Raw genomic sequence first — 17,327 nt, 5'->3', positions numbered from 1 at the left:
CTGCAGATATCTTCATGGCTTAAAGAAGAAGCTTTCAGAAGGACATTAACTTGCTGACATCTTTTATTCTAACCTTCAGATAAATGGAAAGATGTTCATTTAAAGCACAGAATCAACAGGACAAGACAGGACAGGACAGGAACAGGGAAGAAGGTAAATCATGATGAGCGACACACAGCTACCAAGGAAATAAAGGGCTCCGGGTATTGTCAAGAAGAACTACTGAGGGCATGGGAGCGCTAAGAGATAAAGTTGCTGATTCTTTAACACTTAAGTGGCCCAAACATTAAAGATTATTCAAGCTGCATATTATTCAAGTGCCATATTATATTTCTTAAAGTGTGATTAGTTTATGTGCTGTTAAGACACTTAGTTAACAGTTTCTGAAAAAAAAAAAGTATTTCAACATGTATTAAAATACTAGTAAATAAAGCCCTGATATGCTGCCATGTACAAACCAAAACAACAAAAAACAAATCTCTACTTACACTCCATGCTCCTAACCTTTCTAACCTTGGTTAGTCTTTTGGGTTGGTTGGTGTTGTTGTTTAGTCACTTAACCATATCCGACTCTTTGCAACCCCATGGACCATAGTCACCAGCCACTGTAGCCTCCTCTGTCCATGGAATTTCCTAGGCAAGAATACTGGAATGGGTTGCCATTTCCTTCTCCTTTAGGCAGGTACAAGTTCTCTGTTAATGCTTTACAGCTCAGAAAGTTAGTGAATTGCTGTAACGCATCTTTGTTTCACCTGTCTTTTCTGTAATTCATTTCACTGTATTCACCTACCATTTTAATGTTCTCTCCTTGGTTTGTTCAGTTTCCTAGTATTTCAAACTCCGATGTTCTTTTGTAGTGGTTTCTTTTACTGTAACTGTTACTATGGCTATCTTTTGTTTAGATGGTTAACAGTATGGGTAATACAGAAGAAAGAAGCCATGTAAATATAGAAATTAAATAATACTTAAAATACTCACCACATTCACCCCTTCAGTCACCCAATAGCCCTAAGATTTCTCATTGAAAACAAGCTATTATAATCAAATGTCTTATTTTTTTAGAACTGTACCCTGTGTGATATCACCTCCACTATTGTCATCTAACTAAAACCATTATAATAAAGTAAATGCCAAAATTTTATATTTGTTACAATATGAACAAATTCGTAGTCTTCCATCTCAAGAAAACCCAGTAGGCAGTTTTTAAATGATAAAACTAGCGAACTACCTTAAAATATTCACACTGTAATAGCATGCTCTGTGTTCATCACGATGTCTCTTGAAGTAGCGGGGAATACATGTCTATTTCTAGGAGGACAAGCAAGGAAAATGTGGCCGGTGCAAACTGTGGAATAGTATACAGCAGCCAGAGGCAAAGGGGCAAAGAAACGCACAGTCACATAGAGAGACTCTGAAACATAATTTGTTCTTGCTGTCCAGTCACTAAGTCATGTCTGAATCTTTGCGACCCCATGGACTGTGGCCCACCAGCCTCCTCTGTCCATGGGATTTTCTAGGCAAGAATATTGGAGTGGGTTGCCATTTCTTAATTCTAGGGGATCTGTTCAGCCCAGGGATTGAATCTGCATCTCCTGCATTGGCAGGCAGAGTCTTTACCACTGAGCCCCAAGGAAGCCCTTGAAACACAATACCAGATGAAGAAAAGCGAGAAAGACAGTAAGTTCTTAGCACAAGGCCATTCTTGTGGATTAAAAAAGCAAGCAAAAAACACATGCATATAAAACACCAATAGAAGGATACACATCTACACACTATTAGAAAAGTTGCCAATGTTGGGAGGAAAACGGGATTGCAGAACGAGGAGTGATTAAGGGATTAGTAGACAAATAAACAGTGAAGAAAGAAAGCAGGGGCCTGGCACAGACCCATGAAGACTGGGTGCTGCAAGCTAAGGTATATATTTAAATGCTCTCTACCCAATAGCAGAAACATAGGTTTTTTAAACCCTTTGTTTTTCCAGAGAGGATCTACTGCTAGTGTCCTATGAAATTGGTCTTCTTCGTATGAACCTCAATCTTTGATTTGCTCAATGGAAAGTTTTCAAAAGATCAACAAATTTGGAGCTAAAATTTGAAAACTACTGCCAATTGAAAAGCAATTAATTGTGATGGCCCCCAATGCCTCAGAGGTAAAGAATCTGCCTATAATGAGGGAGACGCAGGAGACTCAGGTTCAGTCCCTGGGTTGGGAAGATCTTCAGCAGGAGGAAATGGCAACCCATTCCAGTATTCTTGCCTGGACAATCCCATGGACAGAGGAACCTGGCAAGCTACAGTCCAAAGGTCATGAAGAGTCGAACACGACTAAGCAATCAAATCATTTTTAAATCATAAAGAAGAAAAAAAATGTATACTATAATTTGCAAACTATCATCTTAAATATTGAGTTGACCAAAAAGTCCGTTTGGGTTTTTCCATACCATCCTATGGAAAAACTTGAACTTTTTGGCCAACCCAATTCTTCAGAATTTAAACATTTCCACAAAATTAGACATTAACTTCTCTTAGTTTACCTAGGAAACTTTCAGTTATTAGGAAACATTTACAAATACATTTCAATATAAAAACATTCTGAACTTCAACAGTTTTTCCTGAAAGAAATGAGTCTAGCATTTTCATGAATTTGTCCACTATCACTTGGCATCAGAAGGAAGGTAAGAAACACAACTCATTTCTTCCTCATCTTACTTTATGCTTATTTCAAACCAGTAATAATAATAATGATAATAATCCTATACAAGACAAATAAGGTTAAACTATGCAAAACTGCCATTTTTTAAGTCAAAATGTTTCAATATTGGAATTTTTATGTAGTTCAATTTAATACCATAATTCTCAGTTTAAAACTGAGGAAAGTAAGACTTTGAAGATTTCAATTAATTACTGAAAGATACAGTTATTAAGACGTAAAGTCAAGATTTCAACTTAGGTCGATTTGTCCCCAAAATTCATGTTCTCTTCAGTATATTATGTTGCTGCCATTGATAATCTGAAATTTTCACAGATATTACTATACTTGAAATTTAAGCTAATAGTTTCTCTGTGCTAAGGAAAAGCCAATAGCAGACTCAGCTTTAATAAGAATTAGAATAAATGCCATATAAGACAAATTAAATTTCATGTATCTAAAATCTGTGGATTGAACAAAGTATATTTTCTCCTTTATGCATAACACTCTCAAGCTTTAAAACCAGTACAAGTCTAAGACTAGTTTTCTTCAGGCAAATCAAAATTAAGGAAACCCTGTAGATGCATTGAATGTGAACGCGATGTGAAGTCGCTCAGTCGTGTCCGACTCTTTGCGACCCCATGGACTGTAGCCTACCAGGCTCTTCTGTCCATGGGATTTTCCAGGCAATAGTACTGGAGTGGATTGCCATTTCCTTCTCCAAGGAATCTTCCCAACCCAGGGATCGAACCCACATCTCCCACATCGTAGACAGACGCTTTACCATCTGCGATCTCAGCCAAAAGGCCGAGAAGCATTATGATCGTAGATGCATTACAATCCAGGAAACTAAACTTTTTGGATTTTCTTTTGACTCATTTTTCACTCTCTTATGTTTTAAAAAATGCACAAGATCAAAGCAGTTGAGTATTTCAATGATGGATTTTACATAATCCAAGCCAAGGCCCAAATCCCAGAAAAATTTTGTTGTAAGTAATGAATGTAATATAGAGAATGTGAAAGTGAAAGTCGCTCAGTGTGTCTAACTCTTTGCATCCCTGTGGACTATACAGTCCAGGGAATTCTCCAGGCCAGAATACTGGAATAGGTAGCCTTTCCCTTCTCCAAGGGATCCTTCCAACCCAGGAATCGAACCCAGGTCTCTTGCATTAGCAGGTGGATTCTTTACCAGCTGAGCCACAAGGTAAGCCCAAGAATACTGGAGTAGGTAGCCTATCCCTTCTCCAGTAGATATTCCTGACCCAGGAATCAAACCGGGGTCTCCTGCATTGCAGGCAGATTCTTTACTAATTGAGCTACCAGGGAAACCCAATATAAAGAATGCCCAACAACAAATGCCATTTCCCAAGCGGAAAAAGAATCTTCACACCGAAGTTCTCCATTCTTGTGGTTTATATGAGTGACTTTTTTTTTCCAGTTTGGAATCCATTATTATATGCTGCTGATATCTGCTTGGTTTTCCCTTTAGATACTCTATGAGCTATGGGAAAAAAGAAAAGAAAAATGTATCTTCACCTTTGTTTGAATAACTCTTAGCACTTTACTAATGTGCTTTGGGGCCCATGCTTTTCAAACCAAGAAAATTAATACAGCTTAAAAGTGTTATGCCCAGAGTCTGAGTCCCCAAAACTGAGAGAATAAGACGTCCACAGCAATGCAAAAGCATAAACGGGTTTTATTGCCAGCTCGAGCCAGGGCTCCCGTCTCATCCAGCGCAGTGGAGTCTTGACAGAGCCCTGAGCCCAGATTTACAGCAGTATTTATAAGTTTAGAACAAAGACAGGGAGTTGGCAAGGGTTGATTGGCTGCAGGGGTTTCCTGGTATTTACTGATTGGCCAGTCATCATCCCTCTGATTGGCCAGAGTTATCGTCTCTCTGATTGGCCAGAGTTACCATCTCTCTTGTTGGCCAGAGTTACCATCCCCAGAAGCCCCTGAAGCATGACTCAGGGATTATTTTTGGCCTAGTGCACCTCTCTGAGCCTGTCATGGCTCTGGTGAGGTTGTAACAAAAAGCCCAAAGTAACTTATCAAAAGTAACTCGGCCAAGGAAAGTCAATGAGACATAAAAAATACTCTAATCATCCTATCTCATCAGTATTTTCAACAAACAGTTCTTATTTTCTTGTTCCACAACTATCTGTTTTTAGAGCATCTTTGAAATCCATATTCCTGCAAGGGGTGGGGTGACAGAGAGTTCACTCAGGATAAAATGCCAATTGGAAGGCACATAAGAGAGGGTATATTGTGGGGAAAGGAAGTCAACAAAGAGAGCCAAAATATAAGGAGGGGAAAAAAAGAAACTTGTTTGGATCATTACCCCTTCAGATCCTTCCAATGAATCTGAGCTTTGTAAGATTATATTCAAGAAAATTACTTGAAATTTAAAATCAGCTATGTGAAAATACTATCATATGAAAAATGACTATAGTCAGAAAGGCATTCACCATAGATCATTTCTTAAATGTTTCTTGGTGTTCACATACCCATTTTTTAAAAATCTCAGATATATAAGATGCTTTCATTGTATACATTACTCATCTCTTCTTGCCTTAAACTATATTAGACCTCTGGTATTCTTGATATGTGTCTGGAGACCTTTAACAATGTCCAAATCAATGAAAACCATCAAACCATGAAACTTTTGCCTATAAAGTACGTGTTGAAATCATGTACTCATAGACAGAAGTCACTGTCAAATTCAACTTTCCAATTTCTAAAACTGTAAACAAATTTGATTGGTCATGGAAATACTATCTTCTTCTTTATGTACTTTTTCTTTAACCCCATTTCTAGAACCGAAAAGAAACTACATTTGGCAAGGCTGTTTATTACATCAACTTTTATCACATCAAAAACCTGCATTAAGACATGGATACCAGGTAATTTATTCTAAAGTCTCACTTTTAGTTCATGTCTTGGCAATTATTAGTTACAAGTCACAGCCCTTTAATATCCCACTTCAATAATCAACACTGTAAATGTAAAGTATATTAGATGTTAAGGGTACTCTGTTGCTTTTCTGTCACGAAAATGAAATCTCATTTCTTTGTCCAAACCATCCTTTACAACTCCCAAAGGAGCTCAGTTAAGGTACCAATGGCTGGAGCCTTAAAAGCTGTGAAGAATGAACAGCAGACAGAAACAATATGTAATAATAACCACTATTTTTTACTTCTGGGATGCTTTCAATCCTTCAAAGTAGTTTGCTATGTGTTAAGTCAGACCTAATGCTCAGTACAACACTCGAGATAAGTAGGATCATTTCGTCGTGTTTTAATGGGAATACAGAACAGGTAAGTGGATTTCAGTATATGAATATGAAGGATGAGAGAAGAGGGAAGGAAAGCTGGCATTCTGGAACTCTTATTACATAATAGGCTTTGCGCAAGGTACTTTAATCCTTGAGCACATTATTTATAATTTCCATGCTTCAGCTTCCTCTTTTGCTTAAAGAAATTGTCACGTCTGGCCCAGAAGAACAACTCAGTGAATGTCGGCCCTAGCTATTATTGTTACTATTTCGTTTTATTTCCTTTAAGGTCCACAGTAATCTTGTGAAAGAGTCATTCAGTTTAGTTCAGTTCAGTCGCTCAGTTGTGCCCAACTCTTTGCTACTCCATGGACGGCAGCACGCCAGGCCTCCCTGTCCATCACCAACTCCCGGAGTTTACTCAAACTCATGTCCATCAAGTCGGTGATGCCATCCAACCATCTCATCCTCTGTCATCCCCTTCTCCTCCCACCTTCAATCTCTCCCAGCATCAGGGTCTTTTCCAATGAGTTGGTTCTTTGCATCAGGTGGCCAAAGTATTAGAGCTTCAGCTTCAGCATCAGTCCTTCCAGTGAATATTCAGCGCTGATTTCCTTTAGGATGGACTGGTTGGATCTCTTTGCAGTCCAAGGGACTCTCAAGAGTCTTTTCCAACACCACAGTTCCAAAGCATCAATTCTTCGGCACTCAGCTTTCTTTATGGTCCAACTCTCACATCCATACATGACTACTGGAAATAGGCATTACTTCCTTTGTTTTTCTGTTGAAGACTCCAAAGTTCAGTGAAGATTACTAAAAGCTTTTCTGAATAAAATGTGCTCTATCTCAAGCTGAAATTTCACTCAGCAATCATAACCAAGCTAGTGCAAATTCTGTGTCAATTACAAATAGCAATGTGGAGTCTTCCTTTGTCCAGAAGGATCAGGGGGGTAGCCAGAGGTCAAAGGAAAAGTCACTCTCTCCTAATGTCATCTGCCATATGTTCAGCAAATTCCTCCTATCTCATCTCTCTCTGAATTCCTTTAATATTTTTATTGATAAGCATAAATAATTTATATTACCATTTACTGCTACTAATAGTATTAATACCATTAACATCAAATAATATTACTTGATATTTACAATAATGCTATCTTTTGCTATGCACATATGCACCAAGGGCTAAATATTTCACTAACATTTTCTCATGGAATCCTCACAACCAACCTAATAGGAAGGTTAAACTTAACCTTATAGATGAGTTAAACTTAGATTTAGAGAGGTAATTCGCCAAAATCATAAAGGGAAATAAATGCCTGAGACAGGATTCAAACTCATATCCTATAGCCCCAAGGTTACAAGCTTGTGAATACGGGATTAAGGATCATTGATTTTTCCTCCCCAGAATTACCTATGCACTTTTGAAATCAATTTTGTGTTCAACACAATGCTTAGCATGATAAAACAGAAACACTGACTAGAGTTAAAAGACCTACTGTCCATATTCAACTTTCCACTGAATACATAAGGAAGGCCTTTCCCTGTTTTAAATTTATCAAATGAGACAAAAGAACTAGACCAATACCCAAGGTACTATAACATTCTGCAGTTTCACAAGCTTCATTCCCTCAGGCTGGGGGCTCTGCAGGAGAAAGTATACAGCCTTCAGAACTGTGAGATGAATTTCTGTTGTTAAAGCCACCCAGTCTGTGGTCCTTTGTTATGGAAGCCTAAGCAAATTAATGGAGTAGGAATCAGCTAGGATTTCCAGGGGGCTCAGTGGTAAAGAATCCGCCGGCCAATGCAGGAGACATAGGAGAAGTGGGTTCAATCCCTGGGTTGCAAAAATCTCCTGGAGGAAGAAATGGCAACCCACTCCAGTATTCTTGCCTGAAATATCCCATGGAGAGAAGAGCCTGGCGGAGTATAGTCCATAAGGTCGCAAAGAGTCTGACCTAACTGAGCGACTGAGATAAAAAACACAGAATAAGGTGTACAAGTCTGCTGCAGGTTTAAGAGTAATCCATAAACTATAATCTTACCTTTACTTATTAAGACAAAACACACAACCATACAAACAAACGGTCTTATCTAGAAAGAGTAGAAAATTCCAGGCTCTAACCCTCTTTGTCTCAGAACCTCCCTGGAGGAGCAGCATGACAGTGTGGTCTTTAATATGAGACAAATGTGGGCTCGAACCGGGCTTCTCTAATTGTTAGTTGGGTGACCACGGGGAAGTTACCTAGCCACTCAGAATCTGTTTCTCAATTCTGTAAAAAGTGATCATTCCTATCCTCTAGGATTATTATAACGATTAAATTTAATATGGAAAGATTAAATGAGATTACAAAAGACCAAGGAACTAATCATGCCTGGTGCATGAAAGTGAAAGTCACTCAGTCGTGTCCAACTCTTTGCAACCGCATGGACCCTACAGTCCAGGGAATTCTCCAGGCCAGAATACTGGAGTGGGTAGCCTTCCCCTTCTCCAGGGGATCTTCCCAACCCAGGGATTGAACCCAGGTCTCCCACATTGGTAGGTGGATTCTTCACCAGCTGAACCACAAGGGAAGCCCAAGAATACTGGAGTGGGTAGCCTATCCCTTCTCCAGTGGATCTTCCTCATCCAGGAATCAAATCGGGGTCTCCTGCATTGCAGGCAGATTCTTTACCAACTGAGCTATCCAGGGCATAAAATGTGATTAATAAATGCTTATAGTTTGTATTAGGTTGAATCACATGAAATGGGTGGTGGTTGTTGTTCAGGTGCTAAGTCTTTGGCACCCTATGGATGACAGTACACCAGGTTTCCTTGTCCTTCACTATCACTTGGAGCTTGCTCAAACTCATGTCCAGTGAGTCGATGATGCCATGTAACCATCATCCTCTGGAGCTCCCTTCTCCTCCCGCCTTCAGTCTTTCCCGGCATCAGGATCTTTTCCAATGAGTCCACTCTTTGCATCAGGTGGCCAAAGTATTAGAGTTTCAGCTTCAGCATCAGTTCTTCCAATCAATATTCAGGACTGATTTCCTTTAGGATGGACTGGTTGGATCTCCTTGCTGTCCAAGGGACTCTCAAGAGTCTTCTCCAACACCACCATTCAAAACCATCAGTTCTTCAACACTCAGCCTTCTTCATGGTCCAACTCTCACATCCATACATGACTACTGGAAAAACAATCGCTTTGACTATACAGACCTTTGTCAGCAAAGAGATGTCTCCACTTTTCAATATGCTGTCTAGGTTTGTCATAGCTTTTCTTCCAAGAAACAAGCATCTTTTAATTTTGTGGCTGCAGTCACTGTCCACAGTGATTTTGGAGAATAAAAAAAATAAAATCTGCCACTGTTTCCACTTTTTCCCCATCTATTTGCCATGAAGTGATGGGACCAGATGATATGATCTTAGCTTTTTGAATGGTGAGTTTTAAGCCAGCTTTTTCACTCTTCTCTTTTACTCTCATCAAGAGGCTCTTTAGTTCCTCTTTGCTTTCTGCCATCAGAGTGGTATCATCTGCATATCTGAGGTTGCTGATATTTTTGTTCCATTAAAATAGCAATCCCATATGGTTCAGGCTAACACTAACGTTGACTAAAGGCAAAAGAGCCCAGTGGTTAACAGTACAAGTTCTAGAATCAGTATGTCTGAGCTAGAGATCTGGCTCTGTCACTCATCAGCAAGTTACAGAACTTCTCTAATTCAATGTCTTAGCTTCAAAATTAAAAATTAAAAATATCTACTCCATAGGATGGATGAAAAGATTAAATAAATTAATCTAAGCAAAGCTCTCTGAGTAATACCTGGTGCTTAGTCCTCAATGAATTGATATTATTAATAATGAAATGAGGGAAGTAAAATTGAAAATCTTGGAAACTAATTTCAAATTTCAATTCTACGCTGTTTTGGATGGTACTGATAAAAGAGAATTATACAATGGACATTTAGCTGAGTATAACAAAGAAGTTAAACCTTGTGCTAAAATTCTAGCAAACATCATGTAATCAGAAAAAAAAATACAAATACATCTCATAATCCTTACCAACATGTCTGAAACAAGTCTAAAACAACTGTAAGGCTGGAAATATACATTATCCTGGGTGTAAGTCAATAATTTTCCATAACTTCTTGAATTGTTCAACACCTTTAAACAGGAAAAGCTAGTGACCTACAGAGTATGGAGTTTAATGTATCTTACATACGTCTGTCTACTGAGTTGTTCATTATAACAGGCTGAATATTGGAGTGAGGAACAGTGAACCAGGAGAGAGACCAAGCCACCAGCTGAGTCGGTGATAACGAGCTCATTATCAACCTCATTTTTCTATTTGGGAAAATCTAAGTAAAGACATCAAAGTTCTCTTTCAAGTCTAAAATTTTATGAGTCTCTATCTCTTATAAAAGAATTAAGTACATCATGACTGCCTCAATGTAATGGAACTAATTTCACCTGTCAATAAGCAATAAACAAGAAGCTTAACACCTTAGCAGAATGTTAAGAATAAACACAAACACACAAAAAATAACTTAATGAAAAGTATCCTTTGAATTGAAACCACAATATTCTGAGCAGTAAAAAGAAAGTTAATGATCAAGCCCTTTCTGAAACTGATAGGAGGCATATACTCCTTCTCAGCAGAATTACAGCTGCCTAGGCCAGATGTAGAAGGAAATGGCAATCCACTCCAGTATTCTTGACTGGAGAATCACAGGGATGGAGGAGCCTGGTGGGCTGCCGTCTATGGAGTGGCACAGAGTCGGACACGACTGAAGCGACTTAGCAGCAGTAGCAACAGGCCAGAGCGACTAACACACACACACACACACACACACACACACACACACACACACACACACACACAGGTCAGCTGTAAAACCAATGCTGACTTAAAATCCTAGGTCCTTCACACAGAGACGCCAATCTCCAACCTTAAGAAATTCACATGACATCAGATTTCTATCTCTGAGAAATGTTAATTCTGATATCGCTCAAGTCTTGTCCAACTCTTTGCGACCCCATGGACTGTAGCCTATCAGGCTCCTCTGTCCATGCGACTTTTCAGGCAAGAGTGCTGGAGTGGATTGCCATTTCCATCTCCAGGGGATCTTCCTGACCCAGGAATCGAATCCAGGTCTCCTGCATTGCAGGCAGAAACTTTACTGTCTGAGCCACTGGGGAAAACCGTTGATACAATTCCTGCTGCTGCTGCTGCTGCTGCTGCTGCTGCTGCTAAGTCACTTCAGTCGTGTCCGACTCTGTGCGACCCCATAGATGGCAGCCCACCAGGCTCCCCCGTCCCTGGGATTCTCCAGGCAAGAACACTGGAGTGGGTTGCCATTGCCTTCTCCAATGCATGAAAGTGAAAAGTAAAAGTGAAGTCCTAGGACACTTGAAAGGGTGAATTGTTAATGTTTCTAAATCACTTGAAGGATAATGATTGACCAAAGAAAGATCATCACTGTACAATTCGAAAAACCTCAATGCTTACAACTTTCTTCCAAATTACACAGGTATCTCAATAAGAATTTAAAAATAAGAAAAAAAAATCTTCATGTCCATTCAGCAGATCTAAAACAAAATTGTGAGATTAAGCAAAAGAATTAAATTCTCATTATGGTACTCTGAGAAAAACTAGGTTGAAACTGAAAGATCCATACATAAATGTTAGCTTTGGGGAAAAAAATAATAAAACAAAGACACACTGCATCTGGTACCACAAAATCCATTCTCTTGTCAAATTAAAATGCTTATACCAATTAAATTATATCCTGTAATCATTAAAATGTCAGAAAGAGAACTCAGAAATGGATGACTATGATATGAAGGCTCCTGATATGAAAATATCCTGAGTTAAATTTGCCTCAACATTTCAAAAAATTCAGGAAACTCTCAGAGTCTGTCACAACACATTAGCACTTGCTCTTAAAGTACTACGTACATTTTCCATTCCTTGAAAAGAAATAAATCAAAAACAAATTTCATCTTAAGTAATCAATGCAGTCCTTTATTTATAGTACCGTGGATGAAAAAAGTTGTTGTTTGGTTTGCTTATTTGAGTGTTTGCTCTGGTTTTCTTCAAAAGATTTTTTCCCTCTCTTAGCTAATTTTAAGATTCCAATATTCACAGCATGTCATAATTAAACATCTCCTAGGAAGTACACAGTCTGATTAGCACATTAACTCAGGCATAAACCAGCCGTGACCATGTAGCCTCCAGGTCTGGGTCAAACCAGTCTGGGAAAAAACAGTTCTGATGAAAATTCCTACTAAGACATATTAAGTCCCACGATTATTTTATCTTCCATCATGTATGATCTTCTTTTCCCTAGCAGTTCTTGTGTAATTTTTTAACACTTAACTGTGGTCTGAGAACAGTCACTTTAGCTTATTAGGAATAAAAATGATAACTCTAGTTCTGAGGATTAAATAATTTTAGCATTTTTCTCAAAGGCTCCCACCTCCCAGGAAGCAGAGAAGATTAAGTCAAAAATATTTTTACAGTTACACACCAATAACTAGAGCCCACAAGCTCCCATTCAAAATTAACTCCTGTTCAGGAAAGGGGGAGTCAGAGGACTACCCATATTCTGATTTCTTTTTATGTGGCTGACTGGTGGCTAGTTGCTTGCCTTAAAGCAAAATGATGAATGCATTTGACCGTGAAGGTAATAAAATCTCCCCACGGCCAGCATGTGTACTGTCCAAAATGGTAGCCACTAACCACATGTGGCTACTGAGCATGAGAGATGTGTCCAAGGCCACCAAGGAACCGGATTTTTAGGTTCATTAATCGTACTAATTTAAATTGAAAAAGCTGATATTCACTTGTGTTAGTGGAAAATTTTTATATTTGGAACAACTTGGATATCTTACAGGTAAAAGAGTGAATCCACTTTTTCATCTGTAAAAATTTTATGAAACTTAAAGACAGGCCAAGTAATTCTAGTGGCTGAGCTGTAATGTACATAAGTGGAAAATATACACTATATTTCAAAGAATAGGCAAAAATAATGTAAAATATCTCATCAATAATTTTTAAAAGTACTGACCACATGTTGAATGCTTCAATCTATTACAATACCTTCAATATATTATTTTAAATAAAATATATCAAAGTTAATGTCACTGGCTTCTTACTCTTTTGAAGTACTACTGGGAAATTTTAAGTTCTGTATGAGTCACATTATATATCTGTCAGGCACAGCACTGATAAAGAGCAATACTAACCAGTGACATGACTATCTGAGATGGGCCAGTGAGTGGTTTAGAAATCTGTGCAGTATGAAAAAAAAAAGCAAAAGTTCAGACAGCACTGCATATAGATCCTAACTTTGACATTGACCATCCAAAGGGATTTGAGCAGCCATTCATTCAGATTCCTCAGCCTATACTTCCCCAGGTACAATGGGGAAGAATAGTTTCCTAGTCAAACACAATATTTGTAAAGTGACTAGTATAACATCAGTTCAAATAAACAGTCAAATAAATTGTTTTTCAGTAGAAAGCAGAGATTTTTAGACTACTGCAAAGAATTTACTGCTTCTCAATGTCTATGCCTTCCTGCAAATGAGCTATATCCTATAGACACTTTCTTCCTGTAATATTAGTCCAACTTTATTATTACCTTACATTTTACAGATGAATAATGACAACCTTAGACTAAATGCTATTATCAAAATGTTCAACAAATGGAAGCTTTGTTTCCATAGTGTTTTAAGGTGGTAGCAATCAAGCTCATTTCCAGAAATATCATTATGATTTTTATGAACTTAAAATTTACCTAAAAGGGACTTATCAGAATACCTATGTCGTTTTCAGGATTTCTATCATGGTGGGACCATGTTCTTGGGAGTGTTTGGTAGGCTCTAAGAAAAACTGCTCTAAGGCATAAAGTTCATACTATATAGTTATTAAATATGTAAAATGTGGGAGCCTACAATATTTATTTTAAAAATTAATTATATCTCATTGTTCTGCTGTATTTCTTTAAATACAAAAACAAAATGCTTGCAAATTCTTTTACTATGAAACAGTACCATAATCATCAGAAGATTAGGAAGGTATGCTACTGGCACAAAGACAGACATATAGATCAATGGAACAAAATAGAAAGCCCAGAGATAAATCCACACACATATGGACACCTTATCTTTGACAAAGGAGGCAAGAATATACAATGGAGTAAAGACAATCTCTTTAACAAGTGGTGCTGGGAAAACTGGTCAACCACTTGTAAAAGAATGAAACTAGATCACTTTCTAACACCCCACACAAAAATAAACTCAAAATGGATTAAAGATCTAAATGTAAGATCAGAAACTATAAAACTCCTAGAGGAGAACATAGGCAAAACACTCTCAGACATAAATCACAGCAGGATCCTCTATGATCCACCTCCCAGAATTCTGGAAATAAAAGCAAAAATAAACAAATGGGATCTAATTAAAATTAAAAGCTTCTGCACAACAAAGGAAAATATAAGCAAGGTGAAAAGACAGCCTTCTGAATGGGAGAAAATAATAGCAAATGAAGCAACTGACAAACAACTAAACTCAAAAATATACAAGCAACTTATGCAGCTCAACTCCAGAAAAATAAACGACCCAATCAAAAAATGGGCCAAAGAACTAAATAGACATTTCTCCAAAGAAGACATACGGATGGCTAACAAACACATGAAAAGATGCTCAACATCACTCATTATTAGAGAAATGCAAATCAAAACCACAATGAGATACCACTTCACACCAGTCAGAATGGCTGCGATCCAAAAATCTGCAAGCAATAAATGCTGGAGAGGGTGTGGAGAAAAGGGAACCCTCCTACACTGTTGGTGGGAATGCAAACTAGTACAGCCACTATGGAGAACAGTGTGGAGATTCCTTAAAAAATTGCAAATAGAACTACCTTATGACCCAGCAATCCCACTGCTAGGCATACACACCGAGGAAACCAGAATTGAAAGAGACACATGTACCCCAATGTTCATCGCAGCACTGTTTATAATAGCCAGGACATGGAAACAACCTAGATGTCCATCAGCAGATGAATGGATAAGAAAGCTGTGGTACATATACACAATGGAGTATTACTCAGCCGTTAAAAAGAATTCATTTGAATCAGTTCTGATGAGATGGATGAAACTGGAGCCGATTATACAGAGTGAAGTAAGCCAGAAAGAAAAACACCAATACAGTATACTAACACATATATATGGAATTTAGGAAGATGGCAATGACGACCCTGTATGCAAGACAGGAAAAAAGACACAGATGTGTATAACGCACTTTTGGACTCAGAGGGAGAGGGAGAGGGTGGGATGATTTGGGAGAATGGCATTCTAACATGTATACTATCATGTAAGCATTGAATCGCCAGTCTATGTCTGACGCAGGATACAGCATGCTTGGGGCTGGTGCATGGAGATGACCCAGAGAGATGTTGTGGGGAGGGAGGTGGGAGGGGGGTTCATGTTTGGGAACGCATGTAAGAATTAAAGATTTTAAAATTTAAAAAATAAAAAACTAAAAAAAATAAAAATAAAAATAATTTTTAAAAAAAGAAGATTAGGAAGGATAAGCCTAAGACAAATAAAATTAAATACTCCTTCATTAAGCAAATAGTCAAGCTATAGACAGAATTCCTTTTTCACTAAAATGACAGATATCTATTCCAAATGGTGTAGATAAACTAATGACTAAAAAATTCATATAGGCAATTAATGAAAAGTAAGACATGTGAAAGTCATCTTTCTTCTTTAGTCATGATGTCAAAAAGAAAAGCTGTCCTCTTCCACAGTGATTCTTCATAAAATATGGACTCCTAACTACATGGTTAAGGCTCAACTATGATGATTCTTATGTTTCTATGGAAACTAATTTACAATGATCCTGCTCTTCTTCAATCTGCCTCTTGCACATGTTACTCACAGTCTTCTATTTAGTCCTTTTATTATTTTTTTGTCTTCATTCATCTGATCAATATTTATTGAGCCCCTGCTTAGTACCAGGCCTATATTCTGCGGGTCTCACCACTGAACCTCACTAGCCTATCATCTTATTCAAACAAAACCACTAAAGTTGGATGATGTAGAAGGAGGTGAAACATATAATTCAATTAGTTGGGTTGTATATGTGTGTGTGTGTGTATGTATTCTTCTTATTTGACTTGTTACCAAAATATATTTGAAGTTGTTACACAGCATCCAAACTAATAAAAAACAAACTTGTTGGTTTCCAACATAATTATTTTTTAAGTAAATTATCATTTTAGTTTATACTATGTCATAAAGCTGAAATTCCAAGTTTAACTATGTCTTTCCAAGTTGTCTAGGCTTATATTTTATATTATTACATCTACGTCCTGATCAAGATTCACCATTTCCAAAGCAAAGTTTGCCATCGTAACTCTCAAGAGTTTTCTCCAAGTTATTCATCAAGTAATATATAATGAATAGGTCTGATCTATGTTGCACTGCAAAACCTCCTGTTTGCTAGTTTACACCCCAGGGGGATTTCTAGGAAACAAAGTAACATGATAGACCAGTAAACTTTCACGTGTTTCTTAGAGAAAAAAAATTTTAACTTGCTTATTGAATTACAAGTATTTATTTGTTAGAGCTTCCATTAGACTGTAAGCAACTTGAAGACACAGGGGAGAAGTTACTCTTTATATGCCCATTTGAAAAGTGAAGGTTTCATGACAGTTTTCTGTATGGCTGAATGGAGGGTTGGTAGGAAGAAAGAAAGAAATGTTCAGATTTAGGAATTTAATCTTTGCGACTATTTTTATCAATCCATTTAAAATACAGATGTTGGGTGATTATGATATGTCAATGCAGGCTCATCAAATCGTAACAAACGTACCACTCTGGTGGGTGATGTTGATCATGGGAGAGACTACGCATGTGTGAGGATATGAGAACATACAGGAAATCTGTGCCTTCCCCTCCATTTTACTGTGAACTCTAAATAGCTCTAAAAAAATTATTTAAAAAAGTTATTAAACTTTTTAAACTGTGTGAACAACAGATAATGAAAACAGTGCTTTATAAAATAAAATACAAATCAATTAGTTCAGCCTCAATTTATCGCAATCTTAATATGTGCCAAGCACTACTATAAAAGCTGAGGTTTAAAGAGAAATAAGATTTGTAACTATAAAAACAGGAAATGGAAGACTGGTTCCACTGAATTCATCTGAACTAATCATAATTGTAAGCAGTCATTAAACCATGAAAAAGAAAACGATGCACCTCCTATTCAGAATGCATTTTCTTCTCCAATGAAAAGGAATGACAAAATCTGCTTTTTCGTATGCCCTAAGATTTTTCAATGTCTTATAGGTGTTGTTTGTTCCTTAGAAAA

The 17,327-nt window shown here is 37.6% G+C and overlaps 1 protein-coding gene across 2 annotated transcripts in view; it reads right to left on the bottom strand.

Moving 5' to 3' along the window:
- Positions 1 to 17,327, bottom strand: part of NOX4 (NADPH oxidase 4) — a 182,335-nt gene that overhangs the window by 163,224 nt on the left and 1,784 nt on the right. The gene's annotated exons all lie outside the window — the stretch shown is intronic.

The sequence above is a fragment of the Capra hircus genome, chromosome 29 (genome assembly GCF_001704415.2).
Source record: "Capra hircus breed San Clemente chromosome 29, ASM170441v1, whole genome shotgun sequence".
Taxonomy (NCBI): domain Eukaryota; kingdom Metazoa; phylum Chordata; class Mammalia; order Artiodactyla; family Bovidae; genus Capra; species Capra hircus.
Note: the sequence above shows the minus strand (reverse complement) of the source record. Positions and strands in the feature narration are given on the sequence as shown.